Source organism: Schistocerca piceifrons, chromosome 1 (assembly GCF_021461385.2).
Source record: "Schistocerca piceifrons isolate TAMUIC-IGC-003096 chromosome 1, iqSchPice1.1, whole genome shotgun sequence".
Classification (NCBI taxonomy): domain Eukaryota; kingdom Metazoa; phylum Arthropoda; class Insecta; order Orthoptera; family Acrididae; genus Schistocerca; species Schistocerca piceifrons.
In genome coordinates this window covers 51,445,818-51,468,672 of record NC_060138.1, presented here as the reverse complement: position 1 = coordinate 51,468,672, position 22,855 = coordinate 51,445,818, and positions in this window count along the sequence as shown.

Sequence of the window (22,855 nt, the reverse complement as noted above, 5' to 3'; positions counted from 1 at the left end):
AGGAACAAGTGGTGGTATGGAGGCCTCTGCAGCTACTGAAATTTTTAGTCGATCTGTGACCGAAAGGGGACTATGTTACCCTAAGTTCATAGGTGTTGTAGACTCAAAAGCATATAACAGTGTAGTAGCCGCTCAGGCTTATGGTGAGAAGGTTAGCACGAAACGGGAATGTGTTTGTCATGCCCAGAAGAGGATGGGCACCAGGTTGAGGAAACTGAAACAAAGTTTGACAGACAAGAAACTTTCTGATGGTAAAACACTAAGAGGCAGGCTGACAAACAAAATGATTGATGAAGTACAGCAGTATTATGGGATGGCCATGAGAAATTGTACTGAGGAATTTTTGAAACTGAAGCAGGAAGTATAGCCTACCTCCTTCCACAGACAGTCAACAGATGAAAAACCAGTACGCGACCTTGTCTCCCTGGACCTGATTCATGTCGCAACTACGGCAATGCACAGTACTCAAACAGTCCATACAACAATAAACATTCCATCCCAGCAGCAGTCATAGATATCGTAAAACCTATTCACAGAAGCCTGCCAAATCCTAAATTACTTAACAATTGTATGCATGGTCAGACTCAAAGTCCCAACGAGTCATTCAGTAATCTTACATTGACTCGCTTACCAAAACATGTTTTCGTTGGAATTAAGACACTAAAGTGGGAGGTCAATGATGCTGATATTGCTTTTAATAATGGGAACATTGGTAGGGTGAAACTATAGGAATTAATCAGGAATTAATATGAGAATATGCGAATATGGGAATTAATCGTGGAGCAAACAGCATTGGAGAACTTGAATGGATGGACAAGGTTCGCATTGATAAATCCGAGCATGCAGCACAGTTGGACATTACGTAGATCAGGAAGAAGAAAACAAGAAAAAACTTGGAAAAAGATCAAGAGGATGATACACAGTATGGTGAAAAGTGCTTTTGAGTGACTAATAATAATAAAAAAAATAAGCATATATTATGTGAGTATACCGAGTAGGAACTGTTTTGCCCACCAAATAAAACGCAAGTGCTGTTGGGAAGTGTCAAAGACGATCTCGGTTTGCGGAAAGCCGGCATATACCAGATTCCGTGTCAATGTGGGAACATATTTGGTAATGATTCATTTGATTTGTTTGGCTTTAACATTCAGCACAATGTGTTGTCAGTGTCTAAATTCCATGTAAAGGACAGTATAGCTAGCTTGCAGAAGGTATTCCCAGAACTCTTTTCTGTAGGTTTAGACAAGGCTAACAATTTTCTTGCACATGTTATTCTGGAAGACACTGCTCAGTTGAAATTTTGCCAGGCCTTAACTCATCCCTGTGGTGTCACCGCCAGACACCAGACTTGCTAGGTGGTAGCCTTTAAATCGGCCGCGGCCCGTTAGTATACGTCGGACCCGCTTGTCGCCACTATCAGTGATTGCAGACCGAGCACCGCCAGACACCACAATTGCTAGGTGGTAGCCTTTAAATCGGCCGCGGTCCAGTAGTATACGCCGGACCCGCGTGTCGCCACTATCAGTGATTTCAGACCGAGCGCCGCTTCACGGCAGGTCTAGAGAGCTCGCCCCAGTTGTGCAACCGACTTTACTAGCGATGGTTCACTGACAAAATACGCTCTCATTTGCTGAGACGATAGTTAGCATAGCTTTCAGGTACGTCAGTTGCTACGACCTAGCAAGGCGCCATTACCAGTTACTATTGACACTGTAAATAATGTACCGTCAAGAGCGGTGTTCACCATTAACGGATTAAAGTTAAGTATTCCACCAGCTACTTCCGTTTTTCCTAAATTCTAATTTCCTTGTCCTGTTCCAGACCTCACGCCAGCCTGCGTGAGCTAAAACGCGTGCCTTTCGGCTTCCTCTAGTAACACGGTGTTGGCTCTCCTGCCAACCACAACAATCCCATTGCATTATGAGGGCAAAGTGACTGCTGAACTTAAAGAACTGCAAGACAGCGGAGTCATTGCGGCCATAGAAGCCAATCAGTGGGTCACATTCGCCTACAGTCAACCTACAAACTGTGACTGATATCTATCTATTGGCGTGCCTAGATTATCTCAAGTACAGATTAAGCGCTGGTCGCTACTTTTATAAAATTGATTTGCGCGACGCTTATCTTCAAACAGCGCTCTCATAAAGTGTGAGTAGTAAATACTCATTTTGGCTTGTTTAAATATTTGCTATTTTCTTTTGGCAGTGCTTCAGCAGCTGCCGTTTTCCCACGGTATTTGTAACAGGTGACTGCTCAAGTGCCAAACTGTTAAAACCATTTAACTGATATTGCCGTAGCAGGTAGAACACCTGAAGATCATATTGCAAATTTGGCTGCTTTGTTTCGTGTGTTACCTGACGCAGGACTAAAGTGTAGACTGGACAAGTGTGATTTTTTAAAGTTGAGGTGAAATATCTTGGTCATGTCATAAACAGTCAAGGTGTACACCCTCTTCAATCACATTTGTTAGCCATACGAGATATGTAAGTTCCTCGCAAAGTCACAGAATTGCTGTCTGGCTTAGGGTAAATGTGCTATTATTTTCGGTTCATACCGAATGCTTCACAAAATGCAGCTCAACTCCATCGCTTGTGTCGCAAGAATGCTCCTCTGTTTCGACAGATGAGTGCCAAGTAGCTTTTCAAAAACTTAAAGATGCATTGTTCAGTGATCGAAGCTTAGTTCACTGTGATCCTGACAAACCAGTTGCATTGCAAGTTGATGCTCCCTCTTACGGAATCGATGCAGTGCCTTCACACAGAATTGGTTATAAAGACAGATCTATTGCTTTTGCATCAAAAATTTGTCCATAGCTCAGTGTAACTATTCACAAATTGAGAAAGAGGCTATGGCTATTGTGTATGGTGTCACCAAATTCCACCACTATCAGTACGGCAGAAAATTATCTTTAATAACGGATCACAAGCCTTTCCAGTCATTTTTTCATCCGAGGAAACCAGTTCCTGTAAGAAACTGCCCAAAAATTGCAAAGATGGACTTTGTTGTTGTCTCAATACGAGTACGAGATTGTGTATCGTCCGACAGCTCAATATGGTAATCACTTCTTCCGATTGGCACTGCTACAGACTTCGACGCTTCTGCTGCATCTTGTCACATCAGTGCTCAGGAATCTGAATTGCTTCAAACCTTTCCTAAGAACTATAGGAGAATTGCACAGACCACGGAAGGTGATTGAGATTTGAAACTTTCGCTAACATAGATTCGCACATCTTGGCCTCGCTCATTGCAAAGCCTGCAGAACTCTGTAGTGCGCCGACATTTTGCACGTTGGCATAATATCGCTATACCGAAAGGAGTGATTCCTGTTCAAAATGACAGTGGACCGTCACTTGTGTTGTCCGTAAAGCTTTGCAACAATCAGTGTGGCATTTACTTCACAACGGACGCTGTGGGATTGTTCGTACGAAACAGTTAACACGTCGACACTGTACTTGGCAGGATATGAACACCGAAATAGAACAGATGTCGTCACAGTGTCACACATGTGTGGAAAGTCAGTCCGTTCCGCCATAATTATACTCTACTTGGCGTATGTCGCCACCACGACGGCAACGTGTGCGCATAGACTACGTGGGACGTTTTTGGAACATTCATTGATTGGTTGTGGTAGACCCGCATAGCAAATTTCCGTTTGCTGTGTCAATCAACTCGACAACGTCATGTAGCACAATTCAGGTATTGTACTCTATTTTTTGCCTTGAAGATTTGCCTGAAGTCATAGTGTCGGACAATGGCCCTCAGTTCCCGTCAAATGGAATTAAAACATTCTGTGAGGGCAGTGGCCTACATCTTTAAACTAGTGTACTGTTCCATCCACAGTCAAACGGCGAAGCCGAACGTTTTGACAGAACCTTCAAGAAGCAGATGGCCAAACTTCGCTCGGCACACACCAGGAATCAAGCATTGCAACTGTTTCCCGCCTATCGTAGGCACCCACGAGATGGACCATCGCCAGCGAAACTGCTTCACAGCCGCCGCCATCGGACACTGCTCCACCTGTTCCACTCTCGTCAGCATCCGGCGCCTAAGGAATTCAGCAAGTATCGCTCCGCGCTGGATGATATTGTCTCTAAGAGGGTTTTTTTGCGGCAGCAGCAGGTGGGCGCGAGGCGAGATCGCCTGTCGACTTGGCGCTTGCTTGTATCTCCTTTCAGGTCCACACACCTTGCTGCGCCGACATACAATCAACTTTGGCACTGTCATGGGCACGGTGATCCTTTGTGTCTTTTCCCCCAGATTCACGGATCCCGAGGACAGCGCGGCCACAGCAGCCGCTATCACGACACCGAGGGACGACTCCATGGAGACGAAGCCTTCGTCTCCTTCGCCTCCTCTCGTCCTGCAGCCGACACCTACCGCATCTCGTTATTGGCCTACGGAGGTGGTCGCGTACCCTTCTGGTCGTTTTCCGGGGGACGTTTCCGCCAGAGTGAAGTCCGGATGGCGGGGGAATGTTCCGCCGTAACGTCAAGCGCCAATACGTCGGCATGGAACGATACGGCAGAGACGGCTGTGAGACGACGTCAGCCAATAGTACGGTGACTACGACGACACCATGACAGGAGTGGCCCCTACATGAAGAGAACAAAAGCGCAGCTTCGTCTAGCTGCGGCCGCACTAGAAGACGGGACACCATCCAAACGCTTTAGCCGTGACATATAAACTGTTGTGTATACCAAATGAAACTGATTATTTGCATGTCGCCAGTTGCTTTCGGCACCTCTTTGTGAAAACGCAATGTTAAGTATTGTATATTTAACTTTCTGTAATTATCTCCAGTAACATGATGCGTTTGAATTGTTGTCTAGCTATCCGAGAAAACAGCTTCCTAGGCACCCTATATTAGCCGATTGGGTAGGATACGACAATCTGCATTGCATTGCAATACGGATCTGGGTCCTCCTGGCGCAACAGTGGACCAGTGTAACTCTATCTAGGGTGACAGTCCACTGCCGTTTATTACGGCATGTGTTAGGTGCACGCTGTCCAATTCTCCGCTTACCTTTGAGAAATGTGCCGAAACATGCTAGATGGCAATCGCATACGGAACGATGTCGATAGGGACAGGAATAGCATCAGAGAGTGTTTTGCGGCGAATCAAGGTTCTGTCTGTTCGAAAATGGTGGCTGAAGTTTTAGTCGACGCCGACTGAGGCAGTGGCGTCACAGTGATGCATTCGGACAAGACATACAGCGCGAACTTACGGCTTTACGGTGTAGAGTGCCGTTGGGTACGACCACTAATCACAGTTGGTGCGTGTCCAGGGCTCTGTGCTCAGTGTGTCCTACACGAATGACATCCTGCGACCTGTAGCCATACCCTTTCTGCACAACACACCATACGACATTTTTCAGCAAGACACCGCACGACCACATGTTGCTGCATGAAAACGTGCCCTCTTGGTGTCACAGGACGTCGACATTTTTCCCTGACCTGCCGGATTACCAGCCTTGTTGCCAAGCGAAAATATGTGGGATATGATGGAACGATGTGTTCAGCGCTGTGACCCAATGTTAAACACAATAGACGAACTTTGGAACCAGGTGAATGCACCATGGATGACTATACCACAAGACGCCATTCGCGCTTTATACGCTTCTATGCTACCATGCATGCAATAAGTTATCAGGGTCCATGGAGGACCCTGTGCCTACTACGTCTCACAACACATGTTGAACCGAGGTGACTGAAATGCTACACTTTTGCAGAACATAGTAATGTACATGTCTTGTGAATATGAACGTCCTATATCAAGTCGTTCAAGATGCTCCGTTTATTTTTCTGAACATTAGTGTATATATGCACGGTGTAGACAATGTCTTGTCAAAACATGTACCATCCGTCGGAAGGATTTATGTAATTTAATTGATGCTTCAGTTGATGCCCTGCCCCAGATATGTTGTCATTTCGTCGAGCATATATCCGTTTCTTTCTTTTCAGAGGTGTTCTTGACAGTATGTCTTTGTAATTTTATTACATTTTCTCTGCGCACCTAATTACAAGCTCTTTGATTCCGGCTTTTGTGTTCACGGGGAAAATCCCTATCAAGTCCAGGAGTGCATCAACAGGCATTGTATTAAAAGTACCAGCCAACCTGAACAGTATTCGTCTACGGATATGAAGCAGTTTGAATTTCGACGTTTTCGCTTCGTAATTTCGAGAGTATGTATTTTTATATAGTTCTTAGAAAATGAACTACAAATGGTTCAAATGGCTCTGAGCATTATGGGACTTTACATCTGAGGTCATCAGTCCCCTAGAACTTAGAACTACTTAAACCTAACTAACCTAATGACATCACACATATCCATGCCCGAGGCATGATTCGAACCTGCGACCGTAGCAGTCACGCGGTTCCGGACTGAAGCGCCTAGAACCGCACGGCCACCGCGGCCGGCAAATGAACTACAAATTGATCATGTTGCAAAATAATTACGACTGTATTTATCGTTCTCTTGAAAATGATACGGTTTTGTTCCGTCTGTGTGGTCTATACATTCGGATAAAAAAGTTCAGGTGTTGATTATACTGATGAAGCAAACAGATATCAGTGCACAGCCACATTTACTGAATTTGAATTGTTATTCCTAGTTATTCCAAAGGAACATGGTCATAAACCACAGAAGAGCGCAAAGTTCAATGTACTTTTACTCACAAGAAATTTAGCACGAATTATGCGATGGTTGTCAGATTTATTGGGACATTTACCTGTCCTTATCAGTCCTTTCTTGAATAACAATAGATAATTGCTACAATTTTCAATAATGATAAGAATAGTTTTTTACTTCCGTTACACGGTTAAGTAGGAGCGTGTTGTTACTCCAGTAGAAAATTATTTTTCAACCACTTTTAAACACAACGTAACTTTAAACTGAAAAATTCGTCCATATAGTAATTACCAGTATTTACTATTTTTTTAAAAGTATAGCAGTGATCTTTGCTTTTCTGCAACAGATGACAGTTAAATATCGAACATAGCAACACTGGCAGCAACGGCACTTGTGACGCTAATAGATACAGACTTAGTATCACGACAATGAAAATGTGTAACATTTTCCGTAAGGTATAAAATTTTCTTTCCTCTTTATTTATATGATTTGTAGTTTGGAAATAAAATACTGTTTTACAATTTGCAATCACGAAGTATAAGACAATAAATTCCATTTCTCCTCAAGAATAGCATACAAATATTTCCGTGCTTCTCGTCTTCGAATGGAGAAACCATCTAGTTTTAGGCTGGTATTTTTCAAGCGATTGCTTTGAAACAGATATATGTTTTTTTTTCTTTTTTGCTGTGTGACACTATCACTATGACGTCATTAGCATAAGCCTAGACCTGGTCTCTCTTGAAGCATCTTTAACGGCGACGCGATTGTGATTTTTTAAAAGGTGGGAAGTTCTGGACTCTCTTCCCTGATAGTCCTTGCGATTATGTCTGTGATTATTTCCAACTGCACTACGCTGTCTTCACTAAAATGACACTAGAAGTTTCTGGGAACATTTATTTGCTTACAGCCCGCGAACAAAACATACCGCCGTAAATTATAGAATATTCTAGCTATAGGTACATCTTCCACAGTCCATAAATTGTATTTTTCCTTTATGTTGCCAGTAAGAATCATTTGTACAATTAATCGCTTAATCTATGGTTTTCCCTTTTCTAAATCCCAACTGACAATTTCTAAGTCCTTTCAGTTCTTTACGGTTTTTTAACCAATGGCATGGAGATTCTTCTTCCTAAATGGCTCAGCAAAAAGACTCGTCGATATTACTTTGCAGTTGTAGGATCACAATTTGTTACGTTTTTGTTACTACAGCATGAGAATATTGCCTGATATAAGGTATCCGACACTACAAGAAACATTCATTTCATAAAATCAGGAAATCAGGCACGACCTGGACTGTTACGTGGTGCAAATCATCTGCATAAATATTCTTAGAGAAATTCTGTGCAGGCATTACTTCTTGGGTTAATGGTATAAGTAGTCCCTATCCAGCTTATCTACCTATAGTTCTCTTTGGGAAATACTGTCTGAAGGAAATATTGGGCAGAATCCTTCAAATTATTATTTGTCGCTGAGACGTAACGGTTGATAAACTCAAAGGTGAAGTTTTACCTTTCCACTTCAAATTTTGTAAAGATCTCTCCATGTGTTTAACTGCAATTTATTTTGTACATACAGTACAGTGTTCAGTTTTTTAGTGGGGAACTGGATAATTGCAATGTTGTTCAGAAATCTTCTGACACTTGTTTTCAGTTCGCTCAGATAAACGTACTATGTGGTTTTAGGCATTCAGCAGACAAGTTTCATAGGATTAGTCGCTTTTTGCACATTTTAATCCTGTTAACTAAGACTTCTGTAATGTAATCTGCTTTCGTGAGGTACTGGCAACAGTCTGAGAGCGAAGCTTGTAGCAGTTTTTATGTTACACGTCCATTCTCTTCGTAATAAGCCGCAGGTTTTTTCCGCGAACTTCAAAAGTATTCATATTCTGGACACTTGTCATTATGCTATCAAGTACTAACCCGTAATGTGATTTCTTGTGCGCATTGGAGAATTGGACAGGGTCAAATCTAATTCAGTTTTCTTCCCTGCCCTACACTGATATGAAGTAAGCTGTCCATCACGTTTCAGTTCTTCAAGGCCAGTTTCTTGAATGACATAGTGTACTTTGAAACCTGTACTGTCTTAGCATTACTATGCTAAAGAACCGATCTGGCATTATCATCAGTGGTTGGGAAAACAGGAGAGGCGCCCTCAGGTTATCAGTGTATGCATGGAAGAACCAAAATAAAATAATTTTGTCCCGCCCAAAAATGAACACTGACCGGTGGCCTTGTGGACAGTTGAAGCGGTAAGGAAAGTGTGCGAGTGGAGAACTGGCGAAAGGGGGACCATTCTAGTGATGATACGCGTCGCAAATGGGGAAATCAACTGACGTAGGCGTCTGGCAAGAGGTAGATTGCAGTGGTTCGGTGCTTGCGTAAGAGCTTCTCGGAATCGGTGAATCTGGACCGGTGTTTGAGTGATGCAGTCGTCAGAGAAACTTTTTGAAGGATGCTGAAACTGCGAATAGGCGACGAAGTGTTCGACGGCAAAAGATTTTAACAGAAAATAGATATTGGAGACCTTCTCGCTCGGTCTGTGATAGAGTACAATGTCGGTGCAGACACAAGTGTTTCAGAGCACACTGTTGAACACGGGGCGTCTCAGCAGATTCCTACGTGTTCAAATGTTGAGTCAACGACTCCGTTAATATCGACTGAAGTGTGCACGGGATCTTGGATATTGGACAGCGAATCAATGGAAATGTGAAGCCGGATAGAGAAAATCACATTTCTTACAACGCCAAGTTGATATTCGTATCAGAATATGCCGTCATCCAGGAGAAAACCATGAACCACGACATACATTCAGGCTTGTTTGCAAATTTGTGCTAAGATCTTATGTAACCAAACTGCTGAGGTCGTGGGTCCCTAAGCTTCCACACTACTTAATATAACTTAAACTAACTTACGCTGAGGACAACACACACACCCAAACCCGAGGGAGGACTCGAACCTCCGCCGGGGGTAGCTCGCGAACCGTGACAAGGCGTCTAAACCCGCGTGGCAACCCTGCGCGGTGATTCTGGCTTCTGAAGGCACTTTTATGCTCTATCGGAGATTCACTTGCCCTTCCACGGTACCAGTAGCAGTAATCGAATGCACCATTACAGCTGTGGTCTATGGGAATATTATTGTGGATCACCTGAATTTTTCCATAAATGACGTTTTCCGCCGGCCGAAGTGGCCGTGCGGTTAAAGGCGCTGCAGTCTGGAACCGCAAGACCGCTACGGTCGCAGGTTCGAATCCTGCCTCGGGCATGGATGTTTGTGATGTCCTTAGGTTAGTTAGGTTTAACTAGTTCTAAGTTCTAGGGGACTGATGACCTCAGCAGTTGAGTCCCATAGTGCTCAGAGCCATTTGAACCATTTTTTTTGACGTTTTCCCTGATGGCAGTTTCCAGCAGGAGAAATGTCCGTATTATAATTGTCTTGGCAACCTAATTCTCCGGGCCTGATTTCAACGGTAAGTATGTGACCGTTATTGAGTACGACGTACTCTTCCCGAATCAATCGGCTTTTAAATTACGGAATTGTGTGAACCTCGCATCGAAATCGGATGCTACATACCTCCGGAAATATACAATGGGCTAGTCTAATTCAAGCTACGAAAATTCTCTTCCATACCGTACGCCAAAGGTGGATCAAAACGGTACGAAACCTGCGATCATGATGTTTCGGCATGTCAGTGTCAAAGTACACTAAGATGACAAATGTCAGGGGATTGCACAAGGTGAATGTAAGGGCAGTTCATTGGCGTAGCATTCATTTGTACTCAGGTGATGGTGTTTGGATTGTGGGGCGCTCAACTGCGCGGGTATCAGCGCCCGTTCAAATTCCCAACTTTTTCTCAGTCCAATCTTGCCACGTGCATGAATGATGATGAAACGATGAGGACAACACAAACACTCAGTCATCTCGAGGCAGGTGAAACTCCCTTACCCCGCCGGGAATCGAACCCGGGACCTCGTGCTGGGGAAGCGAGAACGCGACCTCGAGAGCACGAGCTGCGGACATTTCTTGCACGCAGGTGATTCGTGTGGAAAGGTGTGCGCCACGATAATGGTCGGATTACGGGAATTAACAAACTACGGACGCGGAATGGTAGTTTGAGCTAGACGCATGGCACGTTCCACTTCGGAAATCCTTAGGGAACTGAATATTCCGACGTCGAAATTGGTAAGAATGTACCGAGAATAACGAATTTTAGGCTCTACCTCTCACCACGGGCGACGCCATGTGGTGACGAGATAACTTCAAAAATGGTTCAAATGGCTCTGAGCACTATGGGACTTAACATCTACGTTCATCAGTCCCCTAGAACTTAGAACTACTTAAACCTAACTAACCTAAGGACATCACACAACACCCAGTCATCACGAGGCTGACGAGATATCTGCCTGAGGATGTCGGAGAAACCATAAATGCACCTTTAACAGTGTACACCATACAGTGTATCATCACCAATTTCTGTATGTGAGAATGTAACGTAGGATAAGATTCATTCCAACCACCATTCAATTAGCTGTGGGCTGCTGCCATCCACATTCGACCTTTGAAAGGTAGAGAGACTACGAAAATTAGGATTCCATCAAGAGCCAGGTTATTACCTGGGAACGAATAACAATGGGCCGCTTGAAAGTCAATGCAAATGCTGTGTGCACGTTTCCTCCAGATAGAAGGCCGGCGTCAAACATCTGGCGTTATGGCGTCAAACATCTGTGCCAGTGGAGAAGAACACAGCAACTTTCGTTTGCTCCATATTGGATAGCGGACTTGTTAAAAAGGGACTTATTCTTACATTGGTTATTTATTTAACGTGGGTCAGTAAATTGCGAAACTGCATGTGTTGAGTATAGCTTAAAATTTTTGTGCAGAATTTTAGATTAACAAAATGATGAAACTCATTCAGATACATCTAATACACAAGCTGCGGATGGAACAGTGATCCAGGTAGTGCAGAATAAATTCCCTTATTTCATTTCTCTGACCACAGACTAGAAGCTTCTCAGACAACCAGTTTCGGTTAGCAATGACCTTCTTCAGATACGTTTTGAAAACTTGTTCTAATGTAATGGAGCGATTGTGGCATCGTCAAATGATAAACGCAAAATCAGCACCAGCATCGCTGCACATATAAGAAATACGGTATACACTTGTCTTCTTGTTAACAGCGCTATTGTTCAAGACAGACCGCACCCCCCCCCCCCCCAAACTGCCCAAATATTAGCGCTGTTAACGAGATGACTCTAGTATATATCATATTTTATAAAGGCGTGGCGCTGCTGCCATTGACTTTGTGTTCATCGTATGACGATGCCACTATGGTTCCATTATATTAGGATATTTTTCGAAACAGATCTGGAGATGGTCATTCCTGATGCAAACCGGTAGTCTGAGGACCTTCGGGTTTGTGATCATAGACGTGAAATAAAGAAATTTATTCTAAATCAACTACAAGTCCTCTAAACTTTTGATAAAAGTAAATGGAAAAACTATAGAAATGTAAGCCTCCTCGATTGAGTTTACAAATAAAATATCCAAATTATGAATAAAAATATCACTGAAAAAGTAATATATATTGATCAATCTGGCTTTACAAAAGAACAGTCATGTGTTAACAATGTTTTTACCCTATAACAAGTAATATATGAAACTGAGATTTGCCCAGGGAGATCCATCTTGATTTTATAGATTTGAGAAACGAATCAGACAATGTGAGCATAGATGTGTTATGGAATATAATGGCTGAATGATATTATGCATTTGATTTCATAAATACTATTAATAACCTGCACATGGACACAAAAATTATTTAGATGTGGGAAAAATAATCACAAAGCCAATGAACACACTCTAAGGGGAAGGCAAATATACTGCATTCCCGCAACACACTCCTATTGTAATTAATACATGCAAAATGAGAATAAAAGAGAAAATAAACTTAGATCGTGACATCAAATTGAGTCTTGTATGCAGATGAGCTAACAGTGATTTCACAAAATGAAAAAGACCTCTGTATGGGAGTCTGTATGTTGCAGCATATAGCCTCACAATATGAACCTAAACTGTCTGTAGATAAAACGAAAACAATGGCATTTGTGGTGTTATGGGACAGTTTTCCGGAAGGTGTTCCGTAATGTGATAAATAATACACTTCTCAGGTTAGACTAGCAAATTTAAATTGCAAGCGAGCCATACACAAATAACTGAAAGAAACATCAATTTCCACAGCAAAATATATCACGAGAAAATAAATAATAAAGCACCGAGTTTGCAGTTAATTTGAAATACTAAATTCTGAAATTAAATTTAAATATTGAAGATGCTAGTTAAATAATTGACTGACTGTAGATGATATTTTGTTATGTAAAAAAATGTTTTTCAGTAATTTCAGCGTAATTTAATGCTAAATTTGGGAAAAAGGCAAGCGATTTATTTTTAATTATTGAAAGACTGATTTGAATTTTCTTTAAGCAAATGAGTAACAGATTTACTTTTAGCATAAGAACAGTACAATACGTAGCAGAGGTCACTCGCTAAGCTAAATACTGAATAGACTAAGTTGTGCACTCTTAATTTTTGCTGTATCTTTAGTTATTAGGTCCGCCAGTGAAATTTTACGTTACTTTAGGTTAGTTAATACTCATAACTGCTAATTAGTTAAGTCTCTGTTATTCTATACAAGAATGAACAGTTACTGAGGCAGAAAAACTAACACTGAAACTGGATATAAAAGAGCGAAAAAAAAGTCGCAGTAAATAGTGAATAAATTTTCATGTTTTTACGTCACTTGGAGATTGCATGAAAAGTAAAGGGGCCCTTCTAGGTACTAATGTCTCACAACAATGACAACACAGGAACCCTGCAAGTTTTAACTATTGCAGGTTATTATTCATGAAGTTTGTAATTTATATTTGTTAAAGGACTGCCACTGGGTAATGTCTGCATAATATTATTTATAGTCTCAGTTAACAGTCTTACAGTGCTGTAGCTGTGCAGACAACAAAGAATGTAGTTAATGGTAGTGCTGAGAACCACTAGCTGTCTCCAGAGCCACGGATAACTATGGATAAATCAATAGAACTGCAGCTTCTATTTCCTGTCCAATTTGACCTTGGTCTCAATACTCGCTTTTTAATAAAGATGGTGCCCCTACATTGGCACGATCATAACTGCACAGGGCGTCTGCAGGAGCGCCCGACAATCACTTCTACACTCTTTCAAGGCTCAAGCTGCTCTGTATACTCTCTGCTCTCAGCGCGACAGAGACTGTCTATACGCAACGCTAAACAACGTCATAGCTACTGTCATTTTGTTGTTGCTATCGATACGTTTAAATACAGTTCACTTGGTGATTACCCAGAAATTTACAGCAAAATTTATTGTAATTACAATCAATTATACGCCTTCACAAACAAATACGCTATTTCATGCATTACACGTTAAATATAGGATCTGTAATAAAACTTAAAGATTCAGAATTAGCAGTAAATTACACGAAATCGACGAATATCAAAAGGTGAAAAATGTTGGATGGTGCAGAAGGTATTTTATCTGTATTTTCGATGTTACAAGGTCACCAGCCCAGATCTCGCCAACATCACAAGGGTACTCTTAAGGCTAAGCTGCAGTCTCACACAGATCATAAAACCAGTGAGATCAAAATTAGTCTTGAATAATAAAATCCTGTGGTAATTTAAATATTTTAAATATGATGAGTGTGGGATTACATTCGAACCCAAGCACGTAATGGACAAAAAATTAAATACATGTACTTCAATTTGTGGAGGTAGGCCTACTGCAAAATATTTGCAGAATAAAACCAGGAAAAGAAGGCACAGAAAGTTTTACAAAACATCTACTTTAGAAAGTTAAGTATAGCTGACAACTAAACATAAAGAAAGTAGAATACATGATCAAGAAATAAGATTTCTATGCAGAGTGCGAAGAAGTGCTAAGATAGATTGCAGAGTAAATGTGTGTATAAGAAAACAATTTTTGAATATATAACCTGAAAGAAATAGGGAAGGAACATGTAGAGAAAATGGGTGGAGCAAGGTACCCGCTAAAGACTACCAATTATAGACTCACTGGAAGAATAAATTAAAAAAGGGCATACAAGAAATGGAGAACCGTAACGTGCAATTTGCCTAATATTTGAAGCAAAGAAGCAAAAGAATAACACAGTTCTCTCCCAATAGAAAATTGGAACATATCAAGATCTAATGGTTTACTGAAATATTACATTTATAGCTACATGCAAAAATCTTTGTCTTCACTTATGTTGACAAATATATTAGCCTTCTAGCACTGTAGCATTCATCCAGGTTTTCGGGGTATGTGTGGAATTGTAATTGACGGTCGTCATGCATCTGAAAAACTTATTTAACTAGAAAACTTATAATGGTCCAGTATGTGAAGCAAAAATCGTTTGATTGCCCAATTCCCATTCATTTTGTTATTTTATTTCACATTTTTCAGCCTCTGTGCTCATTTTTCTGATGTTTCATTTATTTGTTTATTTTCTAATCATTAATTTTTAGACATGATTTCCTAAAAATGATTACCATTTATTAGTTGTTCTTCTGCATGTGTATCACATTACGCAAAAATATCGCTATGTATGCACAATATGAGGATTTTCATATGCTGTTAAAGTTAAAAAACGTAAAATGGAAAAACAAATTACAGTGGACAGTTATGTTGACAATGTTAGTACACTTTACAAATTCACAGTTCGAAAATTACTATGTGTTCATATTATTCGATGCGAAACCGAGAATATAGGAATACCTGACCATAGTGACGTACACAACATGCCAATTACAAGGCAGCATCCAACCTGGAACCAACATTAAGAACCAAAAGTGGCAAGTGAAGAAAATTCAAACAGCTGTGTCATCATGAGCCCATAGCAAGTTTCCCGCACGAATGTCCATGGAACACTTAACAGCAACTTTATTATGCAATTCCTACAGTCAGCATACGCTATTGACAGATGTTTCATCACGGCCTCACTGTGCCTGTAGCCGCTACATAAGAAATTTTTTTGGCGGATATTACACCACAACAGTTCTATTTAATCACCACCTCCATCTTCGAGCACCATATTTAGCTCCAGTATCTGCTTCGACAGTAAATCAAGAAACAGTTTTACGAGAAAAGCTTCTCAGTGCGATTGATTAACAAACAATTATCATCTCTTACCATCATATGGCCCAGACATGTTTGTCGCCAGCATCGGAGAAAACTTCGTCATTACCACTAACACTTCAGATGCTTAGATTTGTTATGGCTGTAAAAAAATAGCTCATTTTTGTTTACATTAACAAATGTAAGTAAATTATTCGGAAGAGTAGCTGTTTTTCTTATTCTCATATTATTTATCTGATTGTTCTTTACCATTCATACATTGCTCTGTTTCCAAATATCAACCTCAACCAGTACCAAAAGTATATTTTTAATCATTGTTACTTAAAATTTCTTGGAAGAAAGATTCAAGACATCAACAATACTTTCTTCTAGATAATATTCTTGAGCTTGCCGACGTCATTTGCTACTTTTCTCTTTGTTGCATTTAGGTGAGGCTTTCATTTTACAGTAGCAGATTAACCAAAGACCTCATTGTTTACTCCTTTACCTCATGAAACGTGGATTTTGCTGTCAGTGGAGTGTTTTGCGTACCCATGGGATACAGATGGCCGTAGGTGCAACCAAATCGGAGGGGCATCTGTTGACAGGCAAGGTAAACGTGTGGTTGCAAAAGAGGAGCAGCAGCCCTTTCGATAGTTGCAGGGGCAACAGTTAGGATGATTCACTGATGTGGCCTAATAATATCGACGAAAACGGCCTTGCTATGCTGGAACTGCGAACGCCTGAAAGCAAGGGTAAACCATAGCGGTAATTTTTCCCGAGGGCATAGAGCTCTACTGTAAGGTTAAATAATGATGGTGTTCTCCCAGGTAAAAAAGGCTCCCATTCTAATTTCTTGGCCATAACTACTCAGCAGGATGTCATCATCAAGAGAAACAAAACTGGCGTTCCAAAGACCGGAGCGTCGAATGTTAGGCCCCTTAATCGGGCAGATAGGCTAGAAAGTTTAGAAAGATATTGGTTTAACAATGAATAAGAAAATAAGAATTTGAGTCAGCATCTACGAACAGCGTAGTGAAAGCATTTTCGTACCCAAGATTGACCAGAATCCTACACCAACCACAATAGTACAAATACATATGCCAATTAGTTCCACAGACGATGAGAAGAGTGAAGAAACATGTGATGACTGATAAGCGAAATTCAAGAGACAGATACGGGAGACGAACATTTAATTGTAATGAAGGACTGGAATGCAACAGTACGGAAACGAAGAGAAGGAAGAAACAATAGCTTAATACGTAATGGAGGAATGGAATGAAAGAGGAAGCCACTTGGTCTAATTTTGCAGAGAGGTTTAAGAATCATTCAAGAAGATTAGATACGTGCAAGAGTCCTCGAGACACTGGAACGTTTCTGATTGATTATATAATGAAACAATAGAGATTTCGGAACCAGATTTCAAGTCAGGAACATGCGTGGACTCAGACCAGAATATATTGTTTATGAACTGTAAATTAAAACTGAAGAAACTGCAAAAACGTAGAAAATCAGGAATTTGAGGCTAGGATAAGTTGAAATAACCACAAATTGCTGACATTTTCGGGGGGGCACTTGGCAACGGCTGACTATAATAGCGGAAAGGGATACCGTGAAAGACGAATCGGTAGTTTTAAGGAATCGAAAGCTGAAGGTAGCAGAGGATAAAATAGATAAAAAGACATGACCTACTAGAAACACTTTGATAACACAGGTGATTCTGAATTTAATTGATAAACGGAGAAAATATAAAAATGCAGCTAATATAGCAAGCTGAGGAGAACACAAACGTCGAAAAATAATGCAGACAGGAAATGCAAAACGGCTAAGCAGGGACGGGAAAAGTAAGGACTTTTCATAAGAGAAAAGTGGCTGTATGAACATCAAGAGCTGAGAAAGAAAACCAGAACGAAGCAAAAAGGAAAAACCGAAAGATGGGAGGAGTATAGAGAGCGTCTATGGAAGGCAGATGAATTTGAAGAGAATATCATAGGAGTAGAAGAGGATATAGATGGAGATGTGGAGGGAGATATGATACTGCGAGAAGAATTAGATAGAGCAGTGAGGGACCTGAGTCGAGACAAGGCTTTGGGATTCGATAACATTGCGGCGAAACTACTGATGGCCTCGGGAGAGCCTGCCTTGGCAAAACTCTTTCCTCTTGTGTGCGGGATGTATGAAACAGGAGAAATACGCTCGGACTTCACGACGTATGTAATAATTCCTTTTTCAAACAAAGTAGTCGCTGCTAGGTGTGAAACTTATCTAACTGTTAGTTTAATACGTCATGGTTGCAAAATACTAACACGAATTGTTCACAGGAGAGTAGAAGCCGACCTCGAGCAAGATCAGTTTGGATTTCGGACAAATGTAGGAACAAACGGGGCAATACTGACCCTACGACGTCTCTTATAAGATAGGTTAAGGAAACGCTAACCTACGTTTGTTTAAATTTTAGACTCAGAGAAAGCTCTGACAGTAACTGGTATGCTCTCAAATTCTGAAGTAAGCATGGGTAAAAGACAGGGAGCTAAAGGCTATCTGCAACATGTATAGGGACCAGACGTCAGTCGTAAAGTGGAGGAAAGAAGAATGTCCACTATATACTTCAATTCTGGAAAGTCTTTTCTAAAGGTATTTGTATGTAGTGTAGGCATGGATGGAAATGAAACATGTACGATAAACAGTAGAGGCTTTTGAAGTATGGTGCTACAGAAGAAAGCTGAAGATGAGGTGTGTACATTATGTAACTAATGAGTAGGTAATGAATATAAGTAGGGGTGGCAAGATATTTTTGACACAACTCGACTAAAGCACTGGACTTGTCGATAGGACACATTCTAAGACATTAGCGTATCACTCATTTAGTCTCAAGGTATCAGTCATTTAGTATTGTAGGAAAATATTGGGGCTAAAAATCATTATGTGAGACCAGGAGATGGCTACAGTAAGCAGATTCAGAATGATGTAAGTTGCAGTAGTTATTCGGAGATGGAAATGTTTCCACAGCATAGATAAGCTTTGAGAACTGCATCAAATCCGTTTTCGGACTGAACACGAAAACGATAACATCGAGAAAATGGTTGTGATACCACATATCGGAAGCTATTGTAGGTTATAGTGATCTGATATCTTTCACATCAGTTCAGTTTAAATGTATGTATATCGTTATGCGCCCTCTGAAACATTATAAAACAAAAGTAAACTTGAAATCCAATGAAAGAATTTAAGGGGATACCATTCCTACGCAGTTTGGTGCCGGTGGCGAAGCAGTCAATGGGATTTGTAATTTCCAATGAACTCATCTGCAGTTCTTCAGAGAGATGACGGATTATTCAACTCAGAAAAAGAATTGAGGTTTTTGTGCATGACAGGCTTTGCGTAGGAAAAATATGCTGGTTGGTATAATGTTGAGTAAATTACGATAGATGGTATCGCATCTGCTTCGGTTACTGATGTATAGCAAAAGGGTCACATTTCAGTAATTAAAAAGTTCGTAATATCTAAACTAAACACAGTAAAAACGAAAACAAAAAAGACATAACTCATCTCGACGTAGATTATGTAACTTAGTGTTTATATTATACACACAAACCCATTATAGAGTTCCACTCTGAAAAGTGTTACTAATGTTTCGTGCAGCAGTTTACGGTGTACGTACTGTTTATCAACAGCCATTCAGCAGAAAATGCTTTAAAATTATTATAATATTTATGAAGAAATGGGAATATTAATTTGTGAGAATTACCTAGTAGATATCTTGTACGATTCTTTGTTTCCGGCGTTGGTGAAATTTACCAGCACAGATATGCTAAAAATGCAGCTTATCGTACCAGAGCAGTATTATGAAGCAGAGAAACATATTCTCCACTCTGCGGAAAGTTTTAATGGAAGTTTGTAAAAATTCAATACATTTGCTGTGCTTCGAAAACAGTTTCGGCGTGCTAGCGTTCCGAGAAAACCGATAGACTTCAGCTGGCACTTGGTAATTTGTTTATGGAAGTTGGTAAGAGGCTCCGCTTAAATTTAAGAAGAAGGAGGTTCCGCTCTTAAGAGCAGCGGAAACGAATTCTTGGAAATAAAGGGCCTTCTCACGCCCAGAGTGGAAGAAAGAAAACAGGGCATTCTTATCACACAAAGGAAAAACCTGTGAACTTTTGCTATTGAAAGGGAAATTTACTTACAGAAAGAGGTTAATTACATCTGTTCAGTGGATGTTTTTCGGCACTTTAAAAAGTCGGAGAGACCACGGAGAGCAGCATCCCAGCAGCGCTGTAGATCTGAGCCAATTTATGGTGGTAGCAAGTTGTGAGAGATCAGTTAAAGGTAGCATGTAATTATTTTAGTAGTGACATGCCTTCGAAAGTTACACGTTTACCAAGTGACGCATCTCACCATCTTAGTATTTATTGTGCAGGACTCATCTTTTCTATACCTACATTGCAACCCACTTACATTTGAATCCTCTTAGCGTAGTCAAGCAACGGTCCACTCCACATACCCTCCTCCCTTTCCACCTACTTCTCGTTGAAACATCAGGCTGTTCCCTACCATCGACTCCCCTCTTACAGTCAAACGTTTCCTTTAGGCAGCTGTTAACACCATCAATATCTTAGTTGGAGTGCACGATTAACACAGTACTGTTATGTAACTAAATTTATTAACGACTGGTTTCGGTAGTGAAACCACCTCATGGCAGAGAAATATCTTTTACGAATGCTACATCACATGGCATTCACGCATTTAAAAATGGCATGAACAACTGAACAGCTCGAAAAACGTAAGAAAAATCAGTACGCAGTATTCCATCTCTGGCTCACACAGCAACAAGTAGACTACTGACAGTCTAGGTTACAAGTACACATGTGTGAGTCAGTGATGTAATGATGAGTACTGATGTTTGTTACGTTTTTTAACTCAATGTTCCTCATGTCATGATTAAAAGCATGAATGCCTTGTGATGTTGCTTTTGTAATAGGTACTTTTCCCCAGTGAAGAAGGTCTTATGACTGAAATCGGTCATGAAAATTTTGATTTACCAGAGAATGTGGTGTACGTTAAGCATTCAACATATTCTTCTACTCAGTTTGTATAACTAGGCTTTGTTCTCCCCAGTTCGAATCAGTAGCTGTTTATTGCGTAGTCTAACTTTTAAATCGTCACTGTTCTTTTGTACTACAACATTCCCTTTGTTCTGGTCTTTTGTATAACGTTACGTACCAAATACTTCCTAACAGCTCTCTCACAAAATTAAGGCTGGCGAACCCAGCAATACTTCCAAATTACTAGATAGATATGGGTATCATATGTACGTCCTAATCTCCTTTTGCTCCTCTCTCAGTCCATCTGCTACTCGCACCGGTCTTTGTCGATGTCGGCCTCCTGCCCCCTCTGTCCATCACCCTGTCTCTATGTCCATCACCTCCTCTCCCTCTCCCACTCCGCCCTCCCCCCCCCTCTCTCTCTCTCTACCTCTCATTGCATTTCCTTCCTCCACTCTCCCTGTTCATCTCCTATTTCCCGACCAAAGACAATTTTCTCCAACCCTTATGTACTTATCTTCCCCCCTCCCCCCTCACTCTCTCCCTTTATGACCATAAGACTTGTATTTTGGTATTGCAGACGATGCCTGGGTTGTGAACTGAAGGCACTTAAAATGAATGGGTCATTTGGCTGGAATCATTGGTATATAGAGTGTGAGATGGACCTCTCCAGGATCTGAGAGGACAGTTGTTTAAACGGTAGTATTTCGCAAAATTTTAATCTGTGGATGGGTTGTATTACAAAGACTCCTGCAAGACCAAAAGAACACACATCACCTGTACATAATTAATACGAGGACGGCAAATGATCTCTTCAGTGCAGATGCACACAAGCTCCAACCCCTACAGAAATCGGCAAAATGCCGGGAGTAATGAGGATAATGGTCAAGGGGTACTACATTAGTAGTGTGTGGATAAGTTGAGAATTTGGGCCTGACGGGAAGCGTGCTACGCTAGTCCGTTTATTTGCTATGACTACAATGTCCGGATGGCGTAGTGGTCAGAGCATTTGCTTAGTAATCAGGAGACGGGGCTCGAGTCACGGTAGGCTCAAATTTTCAACTTTCCCCATTAATTTAAACCAATGCATATTAGCCGCCAATATATGTAATTCCTTTGTACCTTAGTTCTACTACAGTAACCACTTGAAGGCGTCAAGCATTGGTCTCGTAACAGCAAACTGCGTTTTTCTCGGATCACTCTGTCTATATTCTATGCCTTCTTTTATACCTATTGTTCAGTAATCTCTGCAACTTTAGAGGATTTTCTGAGAGTTACTTTACATAATGGCGGTTTTCTCCCAGACGAACTGTCCCACTTGGTGAATGTCTATCGGGTGCATGGTCAACTATTGTTTCGAAATTGAACCTGAGTCCTCTACATGCTTCTCTCCTGAAATAAAAGTTTCAAGTCTTTCAATGACACTATTGCGTCTTTGTCTATTTTACAGAACATAAACACTGAAGCGCCGAAGAAACTGGCATACGCATGCGTATTCAAATACGATCGGCAGTGCCTATTAAAGACAGCAAATGTCTGACGCAGTTGTTAGATCGCTTACTGCTTCTACAATGGCAGCTTATCAAGATTTAAATGAGCTTGAACGTGGTGTTATAGTGGAGGAACGAGCAATGGGAAACAGGATATCCGAGATAGCGATGAAGTGGGAATCTTCCCGTACGACCATTTCACGAGTATACCGTAAATATCAGGAATCTGGAAAAACTTCATATCTCAGACATCGCTGCGGCCGGGAAAAGATCCTGCAAGAGCGGGACCAACGACGACTGAAGAGAATCGTCCAACCTGACAGAAATGCAATCCTTCCTTAGATTGCTACAGATTTCAATGACGGGCCATCAACAAGGGTCAGCGTGCGAACTGTTCAACTAAACATGATTGATATGGGCTTTCGGGGCCGTAGAAGCCTGGAAGTCTGTGATTCCAACTTTCCACTCGACTTAGAACTAGGGGTTCACGACTAGTTATGGAAACAACGTTGAAGATTGAGAGCTTCGTCGAAAGTCCATGAGCAAGGGTGGTTTTCTCA